The sequence below is a fragment of the Nycticebus coucang genome, chromosome X, assembly GCF_027406575.1.
Source record: "Nycticebus coucang isolate mNycCou1 chromosome X, mNycCou1.pri, whole genome shotgun sequence".
Lineage (NCBI taxonomy): Eukaryota > Metazoa > Chordata > Mammalia > Primates > Lorisidae > Nycticebus > Nycticebus coucang.
In genome coordinates this window covers 17,701,126-17,722,838 of record NC_069804.1, presented here as the reverse complement: position 1 = coordinate 17,722,838, position 21,713 = coordinate 17,701,126, and the positions used below count along the sequence as shown (strand labels likewise).

The 21,713-nt window shown below is 42.3% G+C and overlaps 1 non-coding gene across 1 annotated transcript; it reads right to left on the bottom strand.

Annotated features, from left to right (window-relative positions):
* Positions 1-9,006: 9,006 nt before the first annotated feature.
* On the bottom strand, positions 9,007-9,077 carry TRNAQ-CUG (transfer RNA glutamine (anticodon CUG)). The gene has a single exon. It is a non-coding gene; the product is annotated as a tRNA-Gln (tRNA).
* Between the last annotated feature and the right edge of the window lie 12,636 nt (positions 9,078-21,713).

Below are 21,713 nucleotides of genomic sequence, written 5' to 3'. Positions count from 1 at the left end.
CTTTCAGGCCAATTCCATCTATTTTCCAACCCAAATTTAATGAATTTATGCATTGTCTGCCTTTTTCATTTGTTAACCTCAGAAGGGAGGAAAGGAGCCCATTTGTAAAACCCCCTTTGTAATATAAAATCATATCTATCAGTTCATGGAGAATAAAATGTTAAATAAAAATGAACTATAGGTCATCCACAATCCCACTGTCCACCTTAAGGTCATAGCATATTTCCTTCTAATATTTCAAGGAGTTTTATAATGAAAATCATGCTATATATACAATTTTTTATCCTGCATTATTTGCTTAAGGTTATTTCCATCCTACTTAAAACTCTGTTTAAGCATTGTTTTTCATGGCTACTAGACATTTCCTTGCACAGGTGCTGTGGAAGTGGGTGAAACCCAAGCCGAGATGGTAGTCCAGGTGGGTGGATTGCTTGAGCTCAGCAGTTTGAGACCAGCCTGAGCTACAGCAAGACCTTGTCTCTAAAAATAACCGGATGTTGTGACAGACACCTGTAGTCCCAGCTACTTGGGAGGCTGAGGCAAGAGAATCACATGAGCCCAAGAATTTGAGGTTGCTGTGAGCTGTGACGCCACAGCACTCTACCAAAGGTGACAAAGTAAGACTCTGTCTCCAAAAAAGAAAAAAAGAAAGAAAGAAAAGAAAAGAAACCCTGGCTCCTCATGAAATCTTTCTCGAGCGTCTGGGGTAAAGCAAAAGACACTTTTGGCTTTTACATGTTTGCAACCGTCAGTCTGGGCCACAGCACTCTACTGGCTTCCCCTTCTCCGAGTTCTGTCCCAGCCTTCCGTGCCCTCTTTGGAAAGGATTCTGCTTCCCCAGCCTCCACTCCATCGGAGGACAGATTCCAGGAGATTCCATCTGGCCACTCCTGGTCCCACCTCACCTTCTTCCACTACCCAGCAGCCTCATCCTACGGGAGACATTGTGTTGGGCTCCCTTCTGCATTCTATTCCTTAGGAGAAGGGATCCCACAGCAAAGCTGCTTGGGCCCTGCATGTACAGAGGTTAGTGAGTGGCTCCCTTGATTCACAAGGCACCCTTCCTGCTGCTCCCTCCCCTGCTTCTCTTGGAATCTCCAGCTAAGCTGTGTTGCTGAATCCACCTTATCACACCAAACTCCCTTCTCTTCTGGGATTCATTCTTATTTCAAGCCTCTTCAGCCCCAGTCCCTGCCTGCAGTGCAGCATCTGTCGGCATCCTCTTCCTCCCTGCCAAGTCTGCCTGATAGGTCTGTGTACAGCTGAACTCTGACTGTGGCTGCAGTCAGTGTATCAGCATCTGCACATGTGTATCAGCTCATTCAAATCTATACTCAAAGGCTGGTAGCACCCAACACATTTGAGTCTCTGTGCCGGCCCACCTGGAACCTCTGCTACAGTGGGTTAGCCATTCCGCTTGTAAGGAAATGCTAGAGCATTTCACTCTCATAAATACTACTGTAATAAGCATCTTTTTGCATACATCTCTGACTATCACACATCTCTGCTAATTTTTTTCAGGAAGATTCCTAACAGTGGAATCACACAGTCAAAAGGTATAAACCTTTAAAAGGATCTTGATCCATAGTACAAATTGCTTGGCACAAAGGTGGCTCCAGCTTTCACTCCCACTTGCCACATAGGAGAGCAGAAAAGGCACACTTCAGAATACATCCCTGTGTTTCTAAGGGTGTGAAGGCAACTGCACAGACTCCTGGATTTATGGCCAGAAAGCCTCGGTTTAAACCCTGGCTTGCCAATTACGTGACCCAGTGGGTCATTTACTTTTCTAAACTGGCTTCTTCCCATGTCTAATAGGACTAATGACACTTTCCCAATCGAGGTAGCAGAATGAATTAATATGTGAGAACTTGCACCCATGAAGCTTAATTCACGACCCCTTTTAGGTCTGCTTGAGGGCTAGTTAATCTCGGAAGGCAATGAGAGTTTACAGTTTAATGACCAATAGTGGCCTAAGGGACAGTCCTTCCCAGGAATACTTCACCAGTGCTAGGTAAGTGTGAACGATCCTTTCCTTTTCTCTTCTTTTCTCTTTCTTTTCTTCCAGATCTGTCAAACATGGAGGCTGCAGGTGGGAGTTTCCCTAGAACCCCAGACCACACTACTACTGCCAGACACGGAGGGCCCTGCCATCCTGCTTTGGCAGGATAAAAGCCACATGACGAACGCAAAACTTTGGGTTAACATTTCTGTTTTATGAACGGTTCCACAGTTTTGAATTCAGCTGAGCACTAGACTTGCCAACAATAGCAAAGTAAGAATACAATTCGGCACCTCATTAATCCCAATATTATTTCATGTGTGGTTTTCATTTCACATTTCACATTTATTTTTTGCAAGAGGAAGCCAGGACCACATTAAGCATGTTATAGTCATCCAGTCCGAAGGTCAGAAAAGTACTGGGGAGTGAGAGAGGTTTTCAGGGGAAGCAAAAATCACCCCAGACTTTAGTTCGTAGCCTGGTGGGTAACACTCACTAATCATTTTTATGAACTTAAACAATTAAGTGGATTTGGGGACGGACTAAACTAAAACCATGGGATGAATGAATACGTTTAGATTCATCTGAGTCTTTGAATCTATCCACCTGTTCTTTCCTAGCAACCACGCCTTTGAACCACCTTGTCAGTGGCATGTCAGCTCCCAAATGGATCTTTGTTTACTACATGGGGAAACTGAGGTTCAGGGAAGTTGTGTGACTTGTTCACTGGCATCTCCTGACCGCTCGTGGGCAGAGCCAGGGTAGAGTTGAGGCCTTTGCTGTTGTTCAGTCCAGCATAGCAACACCCTCTCCCTCTGTCTGCACCTGTGAGATGTTTATCACAAATGTATCCATTGGCAGGGCTTAAACATAATAAAAAGCGATTGAAAAGTCAGAGGCTTAACTCTCCCCTGGAATTAGAGTTAAATCCCAGTCTAAGAAACTGCAGGCGGACATTCACATGCAGAATTTTGTTCTACTTGGACTAAAGGGAGCCCTACCTCTGGAATGGAAGAAGTGGGGGAGGAGAAGCCTTTTCTGATTCTATTTATAGTACCTTTATAAGTGCAAAGTACTTTGAACTTGTCTTAAGTAAGATAAAGGTAAAAGCGTAATGCCCAGAGGGCTTTTCTCATCTGTCCTTAAGCTTTCTTATTCTGCAAATATTTACCAGGCGTATGTGACCCACTCAAGGGTCTGAGAACCAAAGGGTGGGCAGAAATAGGAGCTAGACTAGGAGAAGCTTGGCACATAGAATGTGGGGTAATATAAGGGGTTTAGGCAGGGGCAATGACACCCCTGAGTCACGCTCCAGGAAGAAGGACGAGCTGGGAGCAGCGTGTGGTAAGAGAGAGGAAGGAGAAAAGAGATTACAGGCAGGGAGGCCAACGGGGAAACACAGAAAACCACCAAGGAGAGAGGTGGGAAAGGCCTGAACTAGGGCTGCAGAGCCAGCAGGTATCCTAGCTTGCGTGCTGCCTGATGCAGGCCCTGAGACAAGGATTCAGGTGCAAGTGGTTTCTTTGGAAGGTGATCCCAGGAAACACAGGCCAATGCTAGCCCGCTAGACGCAGCTGGGGAGCCTGCTGGGGAGCCCTGGGAGGTGCCGTAGAAGGTTCCTCAGAGTTCTCCCTGCAAGGGACAAGGAATGAGGAGGATCTATTCATTAATTCCCCATCCACTGTTTATTTCGAACTGCTTCCAGAAGCATTAACCATCCAGCACTTTGGATTCACCCTGTATGTGGGTCAAATGTGCGCCAACAAAAATGCCATCAGGAAGAGAGTTGCAGGTCTCAGCAGTGAGCAGCCTTCGGAGTGGGGAGGCAAATATCAAGGGAATATGAGTGGAGCACCAACAGGGCCTACATCTCCCTGGTAGACTAGCTCAGCAGTTCTGGAGCTTGTCAACCAGACTTAGCACTCTGTGTGCAGTTGAGTGGGGAGATCTCTGATGTGACTTTCTTCTTTAAATTCTGTGATTCCTTTACCTTCAAAAATAGGCCACCCTATGAGCACACATTACATTCTTAACTCCAGTTTTGAATCTGTGCCCCTTTTAAATTCTACAACATAATACAAATCTACTCGAAAAACTTGTGATTAGTGTCCTGCATGTGGAATCATATTTTTAAAACACTTCGCTAATGAGATTACAGAAGACTAGAAATTATAGTAATGAAGGTATTAGCCAGGTCATGTGATACCCAAGGTAGGAAAGAAAAACATATTAAGTCAACTTGCCATAACTTACTCCAGTGAAGTTGGCAACAGACTGGCCATCCATCTTCATCATTTACTAGAATTAATTCAAAGTCAGGCTAGGGTTCAACAGAGAATAAAGACTTGCCAGGACTTCACATTGGAAACCATTCAACATTAAAACCAGCATGACATATTTTCTTTTTAGAACTACACGACTCAAAATTTAAGAAATTTGAGGAATTTCTAGAAAATTCCATAATAGGTCAATGATGATTTATGTCCAAGAAAAGAGAAGTGACTTTCTTAGGGCAATGATAAGTTGCTTGCATTTGTGGACCTTGAAACTGACCTTCTTTGTTCTCTTCCAGTTAGTTGATTGAGGGGGAAGGGAGTGGGAAAGCACTAATGGCTCCCAGGATAGATTTTTTTTGAGTGCTGAGGTCCACCCAGTGAGCTCCAGTAACCAACCCTTGAAAATACGTTTACATCATGGAAGTAGAAAGCCAAACCCCAGATGGCCTTCATGAGAAGGAATAAATGTAAAGCTCAGAATGAAAACATGGCACCTCTGAGTAAGGCAGCTTTCTCATCTTTTTCATTTGTCCCTTTCCTTTGGCCACAGACCCTTGCAGGCCCTCAGGCTTTGGGCTGAGAGGCAGGGCGCAGCTCCTACTACTTTTGCACCCAATTGGAGTGGCTGAGGGCTGACCCAAATCTGGATGAACATATTTTCATTAAACCAGTAGTTACTGAGCACCTATTGAGTACAAGGAATTAAGTCAAGCACGGCAGTTTGTGAAGATAAGTCTGCCCTGTAGGACCTTTAGGATTCAGTGGGGAACCTTGGACTCACATTTAGAGAACTCCAGTGTCAAGTCCCCAGGATGAAGTGCTGCTCTACCTTCCCCTCATACTTGAAACTTAAAACGACCACAAAAATAAAAATAGTAGGAACCCACTTATAGGACAATTTCAGTGGTCTAGGTTCTGTGACATCAGTATTATTGCTGTCTTATTTAAAATGCTTTTGTGAAAACCAGGGTACTTGCCCAAGTTCACACGGCCAGTGAGTGATAGAGCTGAGATTCCAGTCCAAGCAATCTGGTTTCAGAGCCCATACTCTTTTCAACTATACTACCTACCACACAATAATTTTTTAATGTTAGATTGTTCGTGTATACATCTATCTCTCAGTTACTTTGGAAAATTCCACGAGGTAGGGTGCTTGGACAGGGTACTTGCCCAAGTTCACACGGCTGGTGAGTGATAGAGCTGAGATTCCAGTCCAAGCAATCTGGCTTCAGAGCCCATACTCTTAACAACTATACTACCTACCACACAATAATTTTTTAATGTTAGATTGTTCGTGTATACATCTATCTCTCAGTTACTTTGGAAAATTCCACAAGGTAGGGTGCTTGGACCTTTGTTCTCACGTTCTATCACTTGACACACAGACTAGTCCCAGAAGATTCTTAATAAATATTTATTGAACAAATGAATGAATGAACTTGAAGCACTGGTGAGAATCTGTGGCTATTTAGAGAAGGGAAAAATGACATTTACTCACAGGCATGAAGGAGGGAGCATTTAGCCTCTGCTTTGACCAGCAGACAGGACCCATGCAGGTAGAAGGACGTCCTTCAGTTCTATGCTGCAAATGCAGACCTTTGGTCATTTGGGAGGTAATCAGTCGGTTGGAAGGAATGGCCATCAGCAAGTGCTTTAGTGAAGGTCCACCTGCCTGCATCCGTGGGAAGAGTGCTGGAGACAGAGTAAGGGAACAGATGCCCTACAAATGGGACACTGAGCATTTGAGAGGCCAGGGAGTGTGATACTGCACCACCTGGGTGTGCTGGGCTGGGTCTCACCCTGGAGCCCCAAGGCTCTAGGCAACCTGAGTGGAGGCCTGCTTGTGTGTGGAATGTCGGCGCAGGGGAAGTGTCCCACAGGCCAGCACCTATCAGAGTCTCACGGGTGGAGCTGGCTGAGGGCAGGGGGCAGCCTGCCTGGTAGAACCCATGCCACGGTGAGGGTGAGGGTGCATTTAGCAGCAGAAAGGGTGTTGGCAGATTGAAAAGGCCCAGATAGCATCCAAGCCAGAGAGAGGTCACATGTATTGGGACTGGGTAAGCACTTAAGGAGTCTTACTTGGATTTATAGCTTTGAAAATCAGACCTCAAGGGCACTTAATATATTTGTAGGTAAGGGAACCACTCAAAGGGGGCCTTTAAGAATCCAGGCATAGTCCACGGCCACTCTGAAAGGACTCCCATGGCTGATATTTGGATTGTGTGGACTCCATTGACAAAGAACCCAAGCAGAGAGGCATAGGGATTCACAAGGCTGTAAGGCCAGCAGAGGGACCACCAGGCTCCCCTTAGCTGTTAGCTCCCAATCTTTAATTAAAATTATGTGATCTGCTCTGGAAGGGCCAATCTCCATATAAATGGTGGTCCACACCTAAGAAGCAGCAGCAAATGAAACTGGAAAATTCCAGGCATAAAATATAAGCTCCATCGTCTTATCCTATTTGATGACATCACAGCTTGGCAGTATCAGTAAAGCTGGGGCAGGGCAGTTGGAGAGAACTAGTTACCGTGCTTACCCAGGATCTTAAACTCTTCCCCTCCACAGCCCTGCTCTCTCATCACATCCTCCCGCTCCCACTGTCCACAGCAACAGTCTCCAGCTTTCACAGCACACCTTAAAGTCCTGTACCGTCAGCGTGCGACCTCCTCAGACGCCAAGTGGAAAGCCCTTTGCTACCAGCGGAGTCAGATGGATTCCTTCTGCTTCCGGTGCTCGTGCTCTTCCCAATCCTTCTGTGTTCACTTTCATCCTCCCAGGCATTAGAGCGCCTCCGATGCTGGTGGTCCTCAGTTACCTGATTCTCCTGCATCTGCAATCCCCAAACCTCCTCTACCTTTTATTCATCTAGGCAATAAACACCTTCCAATCAAACCCCCTTTTTGCCCTCTCTTTCATCTTGCCAGAACCAATTTTCTTCCTTCCCCTTTCCTCTAACTTCTTCTTCTTCTTTTTTTTAGAGACAGAGTCTCACTTTGTCGCCCTCAATAGCCGTGCGGTGGCTTCACAGCTCACAGCAACCTCAAACTCACTTGGGCTTAAGCCATTCTCTTGCCTCAGCCTCCCCAGTAGCTGGGACTGCAGGCGCCCACCACAACGCCCTGCTATTTTTTTGTTACAGTTGTTTAGCTGGCCTGCGCCAGGTTGGAACCCGCCACCCTCGGTGTATGTGGCTAGCGCCATAACTACTGTGCTACATGCGCCGAGTCAAGAGACAAATTATTTCAATGACAAATATTTATGGAAAAAGCATATTGCCTGCTAAAAAGAATAGAGCTTCAGTCAGAATTTTAGAAATCCCTCTGGATATTGTAAATCGGAACTAACACTCTGTATTCAGTTATCTTTGGAGAAGGCAATAAAAATACGAATCAGGTAAAACAGAGATTGTTTCCCGGGCACAGGAGTCAAATGTGGCCTGCAACCTAATTTTGTGCAGCCTATGAGCTAAAGAAGAAAAATGTTTTGTGACAAGTGAAAATTATATAACATCCAAATTCTAGTGTCCACAAAGTTTTATTGGAAGATGGCCACACCCATTCATTTATTTCTGGCCCATGACTGCTTTCTTGCTACAATAGCAGAATTGAGCAGTTGCTATAGACGCTGCGTGTCCAGCACATCCTAAAATACTTCCCTTCCAGTTGATTACTGCAAAAGTTTAAGGCCCCCTGAAGTAACTGATTGAAAATCCGTTCTCAATACATTTTATAATATACTGCCATTCCAAAATAATAATTAGCTGGGCAAAGTGGCTAACACGTGTAATCTCCATACTTTGGGAGGCCGAAGTGAGAGGATTACTTAAGGTCAGGTGTTGGAGACCACCCTGGGCAACATAGAGAGACTCTATCTTTGCAAAAAATAAAATAAAGTTGGAAAGAAGTAAGTATATCTGAAAATCTAGACCTGCAGAAACATTTTGGAGATGATATTAATCGTTGTGTAGTGATTTTAATAGAAACGAAGTGTAATTCATGAAATACTATACCTGGAAAACATTTCTTTGGAATTTTGTATTCAATTGTTTTAGTTTGAAGTCTTTTTAATTTTTTTATTTCATTTATTCATTTTGATAGAAATGAAACATAATTCTTAAATACTACATCTGAAAAAAATGTTTTTTTATTTTTAATTTCAGCTTGCTTGTTCATTTTTCATTTGAAGTACTTTTTTTTTTTTTTTTGTTCATTTTCTTTCTTCTTTTTTTTTTAGATGTTCTTTCTCTGGCGATGCTCTGTCCCCTTGACTCCCCAGTAGGGGGGATTACAGACGCCCACCACAACGTCTGGCTAGTTTTGATGTTAGTAGAGACGGGGTCTTACTCTGGCTCACTGCTGTTACATAGAGGTCTCGAACCTCTGAGCTCAGGCAATCCACCCGCCTCGGCCTCCCACAGCGCTGGGACTACAGGCGTGAGCCACCACGCCCGGCCAACCAGAAGGCTTCACTTAGGGTCTTTAGCTTGCCCTTCCATGTGACATCACAACTGTCAGCAACGTCCAAGTCTTGGAAGCACGTGATTGTCTCGCGTGAGCCTCCCACGTAGCTGGGAGTACAGAGGCCCACCCCAATGGCCAGCTATTTTTTTCAAGACAGAGGTCTCTTCTGGCTGTGGCTGGTGTGGAAGTTGTGAGGTGAGGCAATACGATGGGCCTTGGCCTCCCAGAGTGCTAGGATTCCAGCATGGCAGCCAAAAAATAAATTTAGGGGTTCCACCGAGATTCGAACTCGGATCGCTGGATTCAGAGGCCAGAGTGCTACCCTTACACCATGGAACCAGCCCTGTGATTGGCAGCTTTCCAATGACCTTTATATCTCTTTATGCCAGTGTGTGCCCACCTATTACTTCTTAATCATTTCATGGCACATGCGCTGTTGGTTTTTTCCTTCCTGAGACATTCTACTTAGGGTAATGATCTCCAGTTTCATCCAAGTTGCTGCAAAAGACATTGTTTCATTCTTTTTTAGGGTTGATTCATATTTGATGGTATATATGGCATCGTTTGAAGCGATTTGGCTTCAATCAATGATATTCTTGTTGGGGGAGGTAGAATTTACATTTTATTTTTCCCCCAAAGGATAGTTTTCTTCAGTCCTCAAGGACTCAACTCCTTCCCTGGGCTTTGGCGGAGCTCGTGGGGCAGCACCGGCACCTCCAATTCCGGGTGGAGGGGTTTGGTCCTTGCCGGCTTCCCGAGAACACTTCCTGACTACCGTGCTGTCCATAGCACAACTCACACAGGAAGGTCGCTTCACAGAGAGCTTGGCAAGCACGGAGGCCTCCAGGACATTCACCTCAGAAATAGGACTGACAGCGGTGGCCTCCACTTTGTTCCAATTGACGCTCGTCTTTAGAGCTTTGTTTCCAGGCATGCTCCGGGCACAGTTCGGGCAGCGAACGAGCTGCATATGGCCACGGCCCCTTTTGGAACAACTGTTGTTCTTTCTTTTCTTTGTTATCTTGGAAGCGAGGATGCCAAAGAACAATCAATGATATTCTTTTTTTTCTCAAACTAAAAAAGGCCACAAACTTTATTAAAATAAAGGAAACATTAACATGTATGGATGGCGCATGGTGCCAATTTCAATCAGTGATCTTCTAAGTGAGGAGTCAATAGCTTTCTTCAGCTTTACAAGAAAAGAAATGTTTCTATATAAAAGCTAGCAGATTAATTAGATGGAAGGGGAAAGTTCTTGAGTATATAAAACAAGAAAAAGCAAAGTATAAAAGAGAGACAAGAAATTAGAATGTCCCCTTTGAAGCTAAACAAATGTCAATTCCAAGTAGAAATACTATTTATTTGCCTTAAAAACTGTTTAAAAGTGAATTTATTGTTTACTGACAAATGCAAAGAAAAAACACAAAATACGGAAATCTGAAATTTGACCAACTGATGTTTGTGAATCTCTTTGGATGGAAAAAAAGCAGCAACATTTTAAATTAAGACAAAGAATTTCATACAAAATTTCAATAAATGATTTTCAGGATTTAGGCATGAAATGTCATGAAAATAAAGGAAATGTTTAATATACAAAATTCTCAAACAGAATTGTAAGAGCCAAATGTCTTCACATGCCAATGCTCTAACTTTAGCAGAAGCTGAAATAGACGTCATCGTGAACAACATAATACTAAGATGAATTATCTACAAATTGAGACTACAAGTTACCTAATGACTATCAAGTTCATGGTGTCACTGTTTAGAACAATTTGATGTTGTTCTCTACATCACATCATTACTCACTCAGGGGCATTATTTGGTAGTAACAGCTCATGCCAAATAAAAAAACCACAACAAGATTTTCTAAAAATCAACCAAAAAATTAAATGAGAACTATTTGGTGAGTTATTCAATAAGTAATTTTAGAATATGTAAATATATAGAATTTAGAGAATAAAATGAATTCTATATATGTCAATTTTGATAATACATAATACGTATTGATTTACCCACATATGTCTCTATCTCCCTTTCTATATATTGTATTCTATATCCACATCTCTGTATTACACCTGGTAAGTATTTTGACCATTTCCCAAGTAACATTCTATACTGGTTTTCTGTCCTGGCCTCACCTTTTAGATGGCACACATGAAACTGACTTCCCAGCTCTGACCCTGGCTCCAGACAAAAAGAATTCCAGTTGTCCCTGCAGCTGGCTGCATTGCCTCAAACTGCCCGGAGTCACACTTTTTTCAATTCAGCCCAGGCCTGGGGACCTTCCTTCCCTGGGACAGCAGTGAAGAACACTCCCACTTCTGTTGCCTTAGTCAGTCTCAGCAGGGCCTGGGTAGTTCAGGGAAGCGTGTTCTCACCCTTTTTGCAGCTATCAAAACTTGCTTCCCAGGCAGGCCTGGTAACTCACACCTGTAATCCTAGCACTCTGGGAGGCTGAGGCAGGTGGATTGTTTGAACTCAGGAGTTTGAGACCAGCCCAAGCAAGAGTGAGACCTCGTCTCCAAAATATCTGGGCATTGTGGTGGGCACCTATAGTCCCAGCTACTTCAGAGGCTGAGGCAAGAAGATCACTTAACCCCAGAAGTTTGTTGTGAGCTATGAGACCACGGTACTTTAGCCAGAGCAACTGAGTTAGACTCTGTCTCAAAAAAACAAAACACACACACACACACACACAAACCGTATTTCCCAAGAAGCATCTGAACTCTTGGCCAATGTGCACTTTCCCCAAGGACCATTTTCACTTTGTGTCTTGATTTCACTTACAGAAAGAAAAGCTTTATTTCTTTATAGAAGAATTTCAAGCATCAAAGGCAGGTGAGGAAGAATTTTGGGAGCTGAAGAATCTAGAATGCTAACGTTTTATGAGTCCACCTGCAGATCAAAAGAGAAAACTTGAATTTTTCACATATTCTTTGTCCAAAGGGACAAGGAGAAGTTCCTGTACATTCCTTGGTGTGTGCTTTATTCTTTGAATGGATCACATGCCTGTACAGGCTTTAGAAAGATGTAGCTGCTGTCTGATACATTGCCTGTTATGTTAGCAATAAAGTCATACAGTTTACTGGAAAAAGGCAGCTTGCAAAGACATCTGTATAAGCCAGCTTTAAGAATCATATTCAAGAGGTCAAAAATTTAACATGGATTGATAAACTGGCCATAACTTGAAACAAATGACTATGTCTGTATCATCTATAGCCCCTACAAAAAAAATAATTGCTAACATTAATCAGATGCTTCTATGCCAGGCATGGTGTTTAGTATTACACATCCACTGATTCATTTACTCCTCAAGACAAATTATGGAGATAGGCACTGTTTCTAGCCCAATTTAAAGATTTTACAGCATGCTGGTATGCTCTATTTGAATGCCCCTCCTAAACCACTGTGGACCCATCAGGACCCTGCTCTGGGCTCCAGATTCCCTCACCCTCTGGATTCTGTTTGGGTTCAGCCAATGAGAGTCAGCACGGGTGATTGGAAGGTAACAGGGAGGGAGAGACAGAGAAAGAGAGAGATTGGGATACTTCTCCTCAGGTCCCTTCCTGCTCCACCAGCCTGGCTATGGCAGCAGTATCTTCTGTTCAGTATCCTACCCTCCATAGCCCAGCTCCTCCTGGAACCTGGTAACATCCTTCCTTTCCCTCCCCCGTTCTGGCCCAGGTGGGGGTAACAAGAGCAGCCCCCTCTTCCTAGTCTGGGTGCTCTGACATCTCTTGTTGGTCTCCTTAACCCTTCCCAGACGTCCATAAATACACTCTTCATTAAAGTGTGCGCACAGATTCCAGCGGAGAGTGTTTCTGTTTCTTGCTGGAACCCTGACCATCTGCTACAGGTCTTGTCTACTCAACTTCCATACGTACTGCCTTCTCCTAAATGCTGTATTTCTGCATATTTGTTTTGTCTGTTTGGCTTTATTTGAAGGGAGTTAATGTTATGGATAAAGTTACTTATTTTTCTGGTGGGTGATTGTTTTGACTCTTGGTTGGAGGAACCATCTTCTGTAGTTTTTATATATACATATTAGTGGATGTTGATCCTCTCCATGGGATTACTACTTTGTAGTTATAAATGTGTAATTAGAAATTCTCAAGGGCTGGTATTCCATTGGACGCAAGCACACATTGTAGTAGCCAGCAAGCAATTTTTATCCCTATAAACCAAAATGAACATTTGGGGGCATTTCTGGAAAATGTGATTAGTCAAATTTCAGCAAGATGCTGTTCACGGCTTTAGTGAGATCTGTGTGGAGAAGGACTTTCTTTATTGGTAGCCCAAGGGACTCAGTAGCTCAAATGCACTCTTTGGAAAACTTGAATATGTGTCTTATAATTTCCTAGATGCAAAAGTCTCCTTGTGTTGGGGTGGATTAATGTGCATTTGAAATGGGGGCATAAATTAGAAATAAAGTCTTGAATTGCACCTTCACACTAGCTCCCCATTATTTAGAGGTTGATTAAAAAAATATTTAGATACTTGTTCTGGGGTTACATCCCTAGACAAACTCAGTATCAAATAATGTGTAAGACAGCCACACACACAATAGATTCTTTTTTTTTTTTTTTTTAGACAGAGTCTCACTATGTCACCCTCGTTAGAGTACCCTGGCATCACAACTCACAGCAACCTCCAATTCTTGGGCTTAAACGATTCTCTTGCCTCAGCCTCCCAGGTAACTGGGACTACAGGCGCCCATCACAAGGCCCGGCTATTTGTTTTTATTATAGTTGTCATTGTTTGGCAGGCCTGGGCCGGGTTCGAACCCACCAGACCCAGTATATGTGGCTGGCGCCCTAGCCTCTGAGCTACAGGCGCTGAGCCCACAGTTTTTAACATAACATAAATGTAATCCAATTTTTCTTTGCCCAACCCTCACGATTCATATTTTCTTAGCCTCTGGAAATCTTCCATATAATTTCCGAGTTGACAGGATTGACCAGTTTTAATGGTGGTGACCAAGCAGAGCTATCTCTTTGTCTCCTCAGCACAAACCCAAGAAATAAACAAAAAACAGATTATGAGAGGTACAAAATCACACTTTTGGAGAGGTACAGGATTTTCATCAAAACCAACCAACTCAGTAACTAAACATTTACATATGTAATTTAATTTATTTATTATTGTTTTACAGAGGGGGTCTTGCTCTGTCACCCAGGCTGGAGTGCAGTGATAGGATCATAGCTCACTGTGGTCTTGGACTCCCGGGCTTAAGTGATCCTCCTGCCTCAGCCTCCTGAGTACCTGAGATTACAGGTGCATGCCACCATGCTTGGCCTTACATTTTTATTTTGAAGAGTTTTAATTTTTTTGTACTTAATCATTTAAGTGAGTAACTTCATAAGAATGTAGCATTTTTAATGTTATTTGATAGCTTGAATAACATTGCAGTGTTGCTAAGGTAGAAAACAATTACAAAACATAGCACCTAATTTTATAGATATTAGGGCAGCAACCCAACAAGGATCTCAAAATCCCAAAGAAGGTCCAAGACCTCAAAATCCTGCCTGCTGATTTCTGCCTGAAACGCTCAGACAGAGTTTCACTCTTTTAGCATTAAAACAATGCCTGTCGAAATGCAAATACCACCACTGGAAGGTATTAGTAATTATTAGATTTTGCTTCATAAAACAGAAAACCTAAAATAACAATGGCTTAACACATAAGAGGCTGTTTTGTCCTCACATATAATAAATCCACAAAGACCCAGGCCCCTTTAGGCTTTTTGCTTTATTATCCTAAGCATGTGTGTTCCATCGCTGAGTTTCACTCAGAGTCCCAGATGGCTGCTGGAGTACAAACTGTCACATATGTATTCCAGTCAGCAGGACAGAAGAATCTTTACCTGACATTGATCAACCCTGGCTGAATCGTAGGTTGGATACTGTAGTCTTATCACCAGTTCTATTGCAATCTAGAATAAAACTAAGTTCTACACCTAAGGAAGAAAGGTCATAAATCATCCTTGATCAAAATAGGATAATATTATGTCATCTTTCATCAGTCATTTAGGCGTTAGTGGAGAGAAGAGACCTGAATAAATTACTTTAGGAGAGAGTAGAAAAGCACTGGGACCTGAAAAGGGTAGAAGGAAGGAAGCAAAACTGAACGTTTGAGAAAAGATTCAGGGCTTGGTGCTTACTGGTTACTTAAGAAGAATTTGTGGAAGGAAGGGACAGAGGAGGGAGGCAGGGAGGAAGTGAGGAAGGAAGAAAGATGTTTTAGTCTGTGTTGCTATAAAGGAATACCTGAGGCTGGGTAATTAATTAATATAAAGAAAAGAGGTTTATCTGGCTCATGGTTCTGTGGGATGTACTCCTGCTTCCGGTGAGGGCATCAGGCTGCTTCCATTCATGATGGAAGGTGAAGGGAAACCAGTGTGTGCAGAGATCACATGGTGAGAGAGGAAAAAAGGCTGGAGGGAGGAAGGTTCTAGGCTCCTTTTGCTAACGAAGTTCCAGGTAGGAGCTAATAGAGTGAGAGCTCACTCACTGTATGCCGCCCTCCTCCCACAGAGGAGATTAATCTGTTCATAACCCAAATATCTCCCATGAGGCCCCAACTTCAACATTGGAAATCAAATTTCAACGTGAGATTCAGAGGAGAAAAATAAACCATATCCAAACTATATGAAGAGAAGAATTGCTCTTCAGTAAATACTTTGGAAGTAGAGACCTTGTTTATTATTTTTTTATTCCTAAACCCACCAGCACAGGCTCTTCCATCCAAGTAGTTTTTTTTTTCCTTTGAGACAGAGTCTCAAGCTGTCACCCTGGGTAGAGTGCTGTGGTGTCACAGCTCACAACAACTTTAAACCCCTGGGCCCAACGGATTCTCTTGCCTCAGCCTCCCAAGTAGCTGGGACTACAGGCGCCCACCACAAGGCCAAGCTATTTTTTTGGCCTGGGCTGGATTCGAACCTGCCAGCTCCAGTGTATGTGGCTGGTGCTCTAGCAGCCTGAGCTACAGGCATTGAGCCAAATCCAAGTACTTTTGGATGTAAGGTCTCTCCTTTCTTTGATACCTGATACGCTTTGCTTTACTGTGATCCTATCACATCATTTTGTCATCTCCTTGTCTATTTCATTCTCTAACGCATAAACTATGCATTCTCAGTGGGAGCAGTAAAACCCCAAGGCGGCAAAATTTGGTTCTTGAGGGTGCAGAGATGCAAAAAACTCAGATATGAGAATGGTCTGTGGCCCTCTGAAAGGCCACAAATACATAAAAGATAAACAGTGTTATCTGTGGATTTAAAATTTTATTGTTTAGGGATGGTCTGTTAGGGGAACGAAAGGTCTAAAGTGGCCCCTACACTCAACTGTGAGTTTCTTGAGGTCTGGAAAGAAATATCTCTTAGTTTGTTTTCTCAGACCTGGAATGGGACCTGATACCGAGTAGGTAAATGAATGTTTGTGGAATTAATGCATATATCACAAGAGGGACAGCTTGATAAGGAAGGATCAAAGATAGAAAGAAATATTTATTGTCACAGTCTGGGGTGGCCTTAACCCCAGCCTCGACCAACTATCCAAGACAGCAAATGAACTCCATCTGCCCATTCTGGAATGTTTCATCTCAGCACAAAGGTGTAGGCAAAGATACTTGATGAAAAAGAAAACAAAGATGAAGGGAGCATTTAAGCAGGAGAAAATGAGTACAAAGGAACTATTATTTCTAAAAGTACCAAAAGAATGGAAAAATAAAGCAGGGGATGTGGAAAATTTTTTACCCCACCCCCCACCCCATCTAGTTCTATTTATTTCCCTCTTCTCCTTTATGAGAGAGTAGAAAAGCACTGGGACCTGAAAAGGGTAGAAGGAAGGAAGCAAAACTGAACGTTTGAGAAAAGATTCAGGGCTTGGTGCTTACTGGTTACTTAAGAAGAATTTGTGGAAGGAAGGGACAGAGGAGGGAGGCAGGGAGGGAGGGAGGGAGGAAGGAAGATGTTTTAGTCTGTGTTGCTATAAAGGAAGAAATGGAAACTTCAAAAGTAAATTTGTCTTTTGGAACATTCACAATGAATACAACATCATTTAAAGCAGTTTCTCCCAGAGTTTTCAAGTTTTGACGTGTGACAATCGTCACTTTATAGAATTCAACCCTGAGATGACTCTATACCCTAGAGATGCAAGGGCTTCCCAGTTGAAATCACTGTAGCTATGTGCACTGGAATTTTCAGAATTTACATGGTGGTTTACTAACTGTAAAGGGCTGGAATATATTATCTCATTTATTCCTATAAACAGCCTTAAAGTGGGAATGTGATGTCAAAAAGAGTGGAGAGTATGTATATCCTGGTCACATCTTTATTCCCAGCAGTATCTGATACTTAATAAGTACTCAATAAATGCTCACTGAATGATTGTACAGACAACCTTGATCAATTAGAAAACAGAAAGAGAGGGATCTGCAAGAGCCTATCAGCAGTGTAAGCCACGGGTCTTACGACTAGAGCATTATTAAAGTAAAACATCTAGGCTTGGCACATGATTAGCATGCAATAACATATATTATATACATGTAAGATAGGTACTACATACATCTATATCATATATTACATATTATATATAATGATATTAAAGACTTTATTACGGCATAATTTTACTAATTTGTTTACATAAGTATATCGAGATATATTCCTTATCATAATTCGTATTAGAATGACTTTAGAACTTGTCCACATAGCCAGAGAAAACCTGAGCAATGTGCAGAATCCAATGAGAAGCATTAAAGTGTTTTAGCCCTTTGATTTTATTTATTTATTTGTTTTTTTGAGACAGAGTCTCCCTTTGTGGCCCTCAGTAGGGTACCATGGCATCACAGCTCACAGCAACCTCAAACTCTTGGGCTGAATCAATTCTCTTGCCTCAGCCTCCCAAGTAGCTGGGACTACAGGGGCCCGCCACATCGCCCGTCTATTTTTTGTTGCAGTTGTCATTGCTGTTTAGCAGGCCCAGGCTGGGATCCAACTGCCAGCCCGGCTTTTTTTTGTAGAGACGAGGTCTCGCTCTTGCTCAGGCTGGTCTCAAACTCCTGAGCTCAGGGCAATCCACCAGCCTCGGCCTCCTGGAGTGCTAGGATTACAGGCGTGAGCCGCTGTGCCCAGCCATTCACAATGCTTAAGTTAGAGTTTTTAGCGCACCCATCACCTGTGGTTGTCACAACTCGCAGCAACCTCAAACTCTTAGAATCAAGTGATTCTCTTGCCTGAGCCTCCCAAGTAGCTAGGACTACAGGGGCCTGCCACAAAGCCTGGCTAATTTTTTTTTTAATTAAATCATAGCTGTGTATTTTAATGCAATTATGGAGCACAATGTGCTGGTTTTATAAACAATTTAAAATACTTTCATGAACCTGGTGAACATAGCCTTCACCACATTTTCTTAGCTATTGTGTTAAGACATTTATATTCTACACTTAGTGGATTTAACATGTACCCTTGTAAAATGCACCATAGATGTGGTAAAGACAGGGGTCTCGCTCTGGCTGTGGCTGGTCTAGAACTTGTGAGCTCAGGCAACCCAACTGCCATGGCCTCACAGAGTGCTAGGATTACAGGTGTGAGCCTCCGTGTGTGGCCAGACCTTTGAGATAGGATAAGATTTCATAATAAGCTAGTGAAGCTGTAAACAGATTAGATAAATGCAGTCAGATGGTGAAACAACTTACTTGTACGGTCTTAGATTTTCATGGAACCTTAGCCAGTGAAAGAGGTTACAAAAGTAGATAAGCCCTGAGTTGAACCTTCTTGGGGTACTGTCAGAGAAAGACTCCCTTCATTTGCAGGAGCCAAGCTTGGAGTTGTCCATTGGATAGCCACTATGTAAAAGTGTGTGGGGCAGGGTGATGGGGTAGGGGGCATAGGGGCACTGTAAGGCAGTTTGGGTTGTAGAAAAGATTGCTCTGAATGTCCATAGCTCCAGAACTCACATTCTGACCAAATCTCAGCCAGGCAAGACAGTTACCCCAAAGTTCACAATTGCTTGCGATGACATAATTGTGTCCTTAAATAGTACTTTTAACTCCATGTTTCTCCACCTCAGCACTATTAACATTTTGCACTGGCTCATTCTTGGCTGTGGGCTGTCCTCCACACTGCGGCGTGTTTAGCAGCATACCAGGTCTCACCCCGAGATGCCAGCAATACCCCCTCCCCTGACTGCTTGTAACAACCAAAATCGTCTCTAGGCATTGCCAAACATGTCTGAAGAGGCAAAAAGCATCCTCTGTTGAAAACCACTGCTTTAACCCTAAGAACAATTAAGTATTGAGATAAATATGTCAAACCTGTGGTATTCATATTTTTGTGTTTCATCTGAGAATTCTCTGGGCATATTAACTCGCAGGATCTAAAATAATTTTGATTATTTGATTATCTAATGGATTAGCCTTATGCTTCTAATTTAAAATGTGTATGTGAGTAATTAATTGATTTAGGTTTGTGATAACCAGCTTACCATGCTTGTCCACAGTTCTAGAACATCTGAAAAAACTTGTGTATAAGCCTAATTTATTAGATTTATTAGAATCATTGACATTCTTAAGGAAGTTGCTTGTCAGGAAACAACTGATGTACTTAAACAGAAAACAAAATGTACTAAATGTATAAATTCAGTTTAAATTATTATTATTTTTTTTAACTTTTTTTTTTTTTTTATTGTTGGGGATTCATTGAGGGTACAATAAGCCAGGTTACACTGATTGCAATTGTTAGGTAAAGTCCCTCTTGCAATCATGTCTTGCCCCCATAAAGTGTGACACACACCAGAGTTTAAATTATTTAAAAGAACTTTATTCATTGTAAAAGTTCCCATAAAATTACTGATAAAATGCTAGTGTACTTATAAAGAAAACAATAGTATTTGTAACTTGAACTTAAAAGTTTAAGATCTGTTTTAAAATGTGTTAATTTAATTTGAATCGAATATTACGATATTTCCAAGAAGCAAATTAGCCTCAGAATAATATTTTTTGTGTGCAAAAGCCATCCTTGAGGACATGAAAGGATCACATTGATAATGAGAAGTTAGTTGCCTCAGAAGGGGTGTGACTGATGGTTTTACACACAGTCTCAGGGGGCTTTGAGGAACAGTCTTACACCCTCATATTACAAAGAGTCACTTTCTGGAATAATGAATAAAGTGTATGACTAAAAATTAGTAAATCGAGGGGGTAGTATTCCTCCCAAATGAGGGAAAATGAAATATTAAAGTTTGAGGGTTTTAAAAATTTGTTTTGAGGGGAGAAAAAGCATAGGCTAAGATGACAATATTCACCAAGGGGGGTGGATTGCTTAAGCTCACAAGTTTGAGACCAGCCTGAGCAAGAACAAGACCCTGTCTCTAAAAATAGCTGAGCACTGTGGAGGGCGCCTGTAGTCCCAGCTACTCCGGAGGCAGAGGCAAGAGGACTGTTTTGAGCCCAAGTGTTTGAGGTTGCTGTGAGTTGTGATGCCACAGCGCTCTACCGAGGGTGACAAAGTGAGACTCTGTCTCAAAAAGAAAAGTCAATATTCTTTTAAATCAATTTTTAAAAATATGAAATAGGAAGATATTGTGTAAAAATATGTAGAACAGCCTTTCTTAAATTATAATGTGCATATGAATCACTGGGGATCTTATTAAAATACCAGTTATGAAGCAGCAGGTCTGGAGTGGGGCTTGCAAGTTCGCATTTCTAACAACCTTCCAGGTGAAGGTCAATACTGGTCCCCAATCCACACTTGAAGTAGCAAGGATCCAGAAGATTAGATATTGGTGTTCTTTTTTTCTAAAGACAAGGTATATCCTTGACATTATAAGCAGGTGCCAAAGCAACTTCTGTCCATATTAAAGGGCGGCAAAGGAATGGGTCTTCGCTGGTGACTGTCCTCAGAGGTATAGATATCCACAGCCAGTGTCCACTCTCTTATATTGGACAGAGATTGCTAAATACCCACACCCTCAGATCTTCATGCTGGGAGCAAGGATTGTGAATGTTCCCAGATATAATGGAGGGGTTAGGCCAGCCCCCAAAGGGTAGGGTTTCTTTTCTTCTCATTTCTATCATCAAGATCTTTGCATCTCAAGGCATGACGTCTCTTGATGTCATATAAATCAGATTCTCTGAAGATGAGATCTAAGCATTATCTAAGCTCCCTCCGTGGTTTTAATGGGAAGGCAAATCTGCATACCATTGACCTAACTCAATCCTGTTCTTTTAAATATAATAAAATTGAGGGTCCCAAAGCGTCAGTGTTTGTGATAAAGAACGCATATCCCTTGATTTAGCAAATATACTAAAAAGAAGCCCCTGTAATACATGCTGGAGTTGGGAAAAGATGTTTATCTTTAAAAAAAAAATAAAAAAGAAACCTACAATTTAAAACTTGTTAATTTATCAATTTACAAAAGCCTATATGACATTTCCTAAAAGAAACTAAGGAGGCTCTAATTTAGAACTAATTTACATTATTTATTTATTTACGTAGAGACAGATTCTCACTTTATCGCCCTCGGTAGAGTGCTATGGTATCACAGCTCACAGCAACCTCCAGCTCTTGGGCTTAGGTGATTCTCTTGCCTCAGCCTCCTGAGTAGCTGGGACTACAGGTTCCCGTCACACCACCCCGCTATTTTTTTTGTTGCAGTTTGGCTGGGGCCGGGCTCGAACCCACCACCCTCGGTATATGGGGCCAGCGCTCTACTCACTGAGCCACAGGCGCTGCCCACTAATTTACATTATTCTGAGGAAAAAGAGTACGTGACTATGTTTCCCGAGACAAAGCAAGATCAGAATGAGCCTCAGAAACCCAAAAGAATGTAAGGGGTGATGGATATGTTGAGTTTTAGCAACATACCTCTAGTTTCTACTGACAAGGGAACAAAGAAATGAACAACAAATTGTACTTTGGTTAAGTGCAGTAAAGTTTCATGACATTCTTGAAAATTTTCAAGTCTACCCCCAGAATGCATA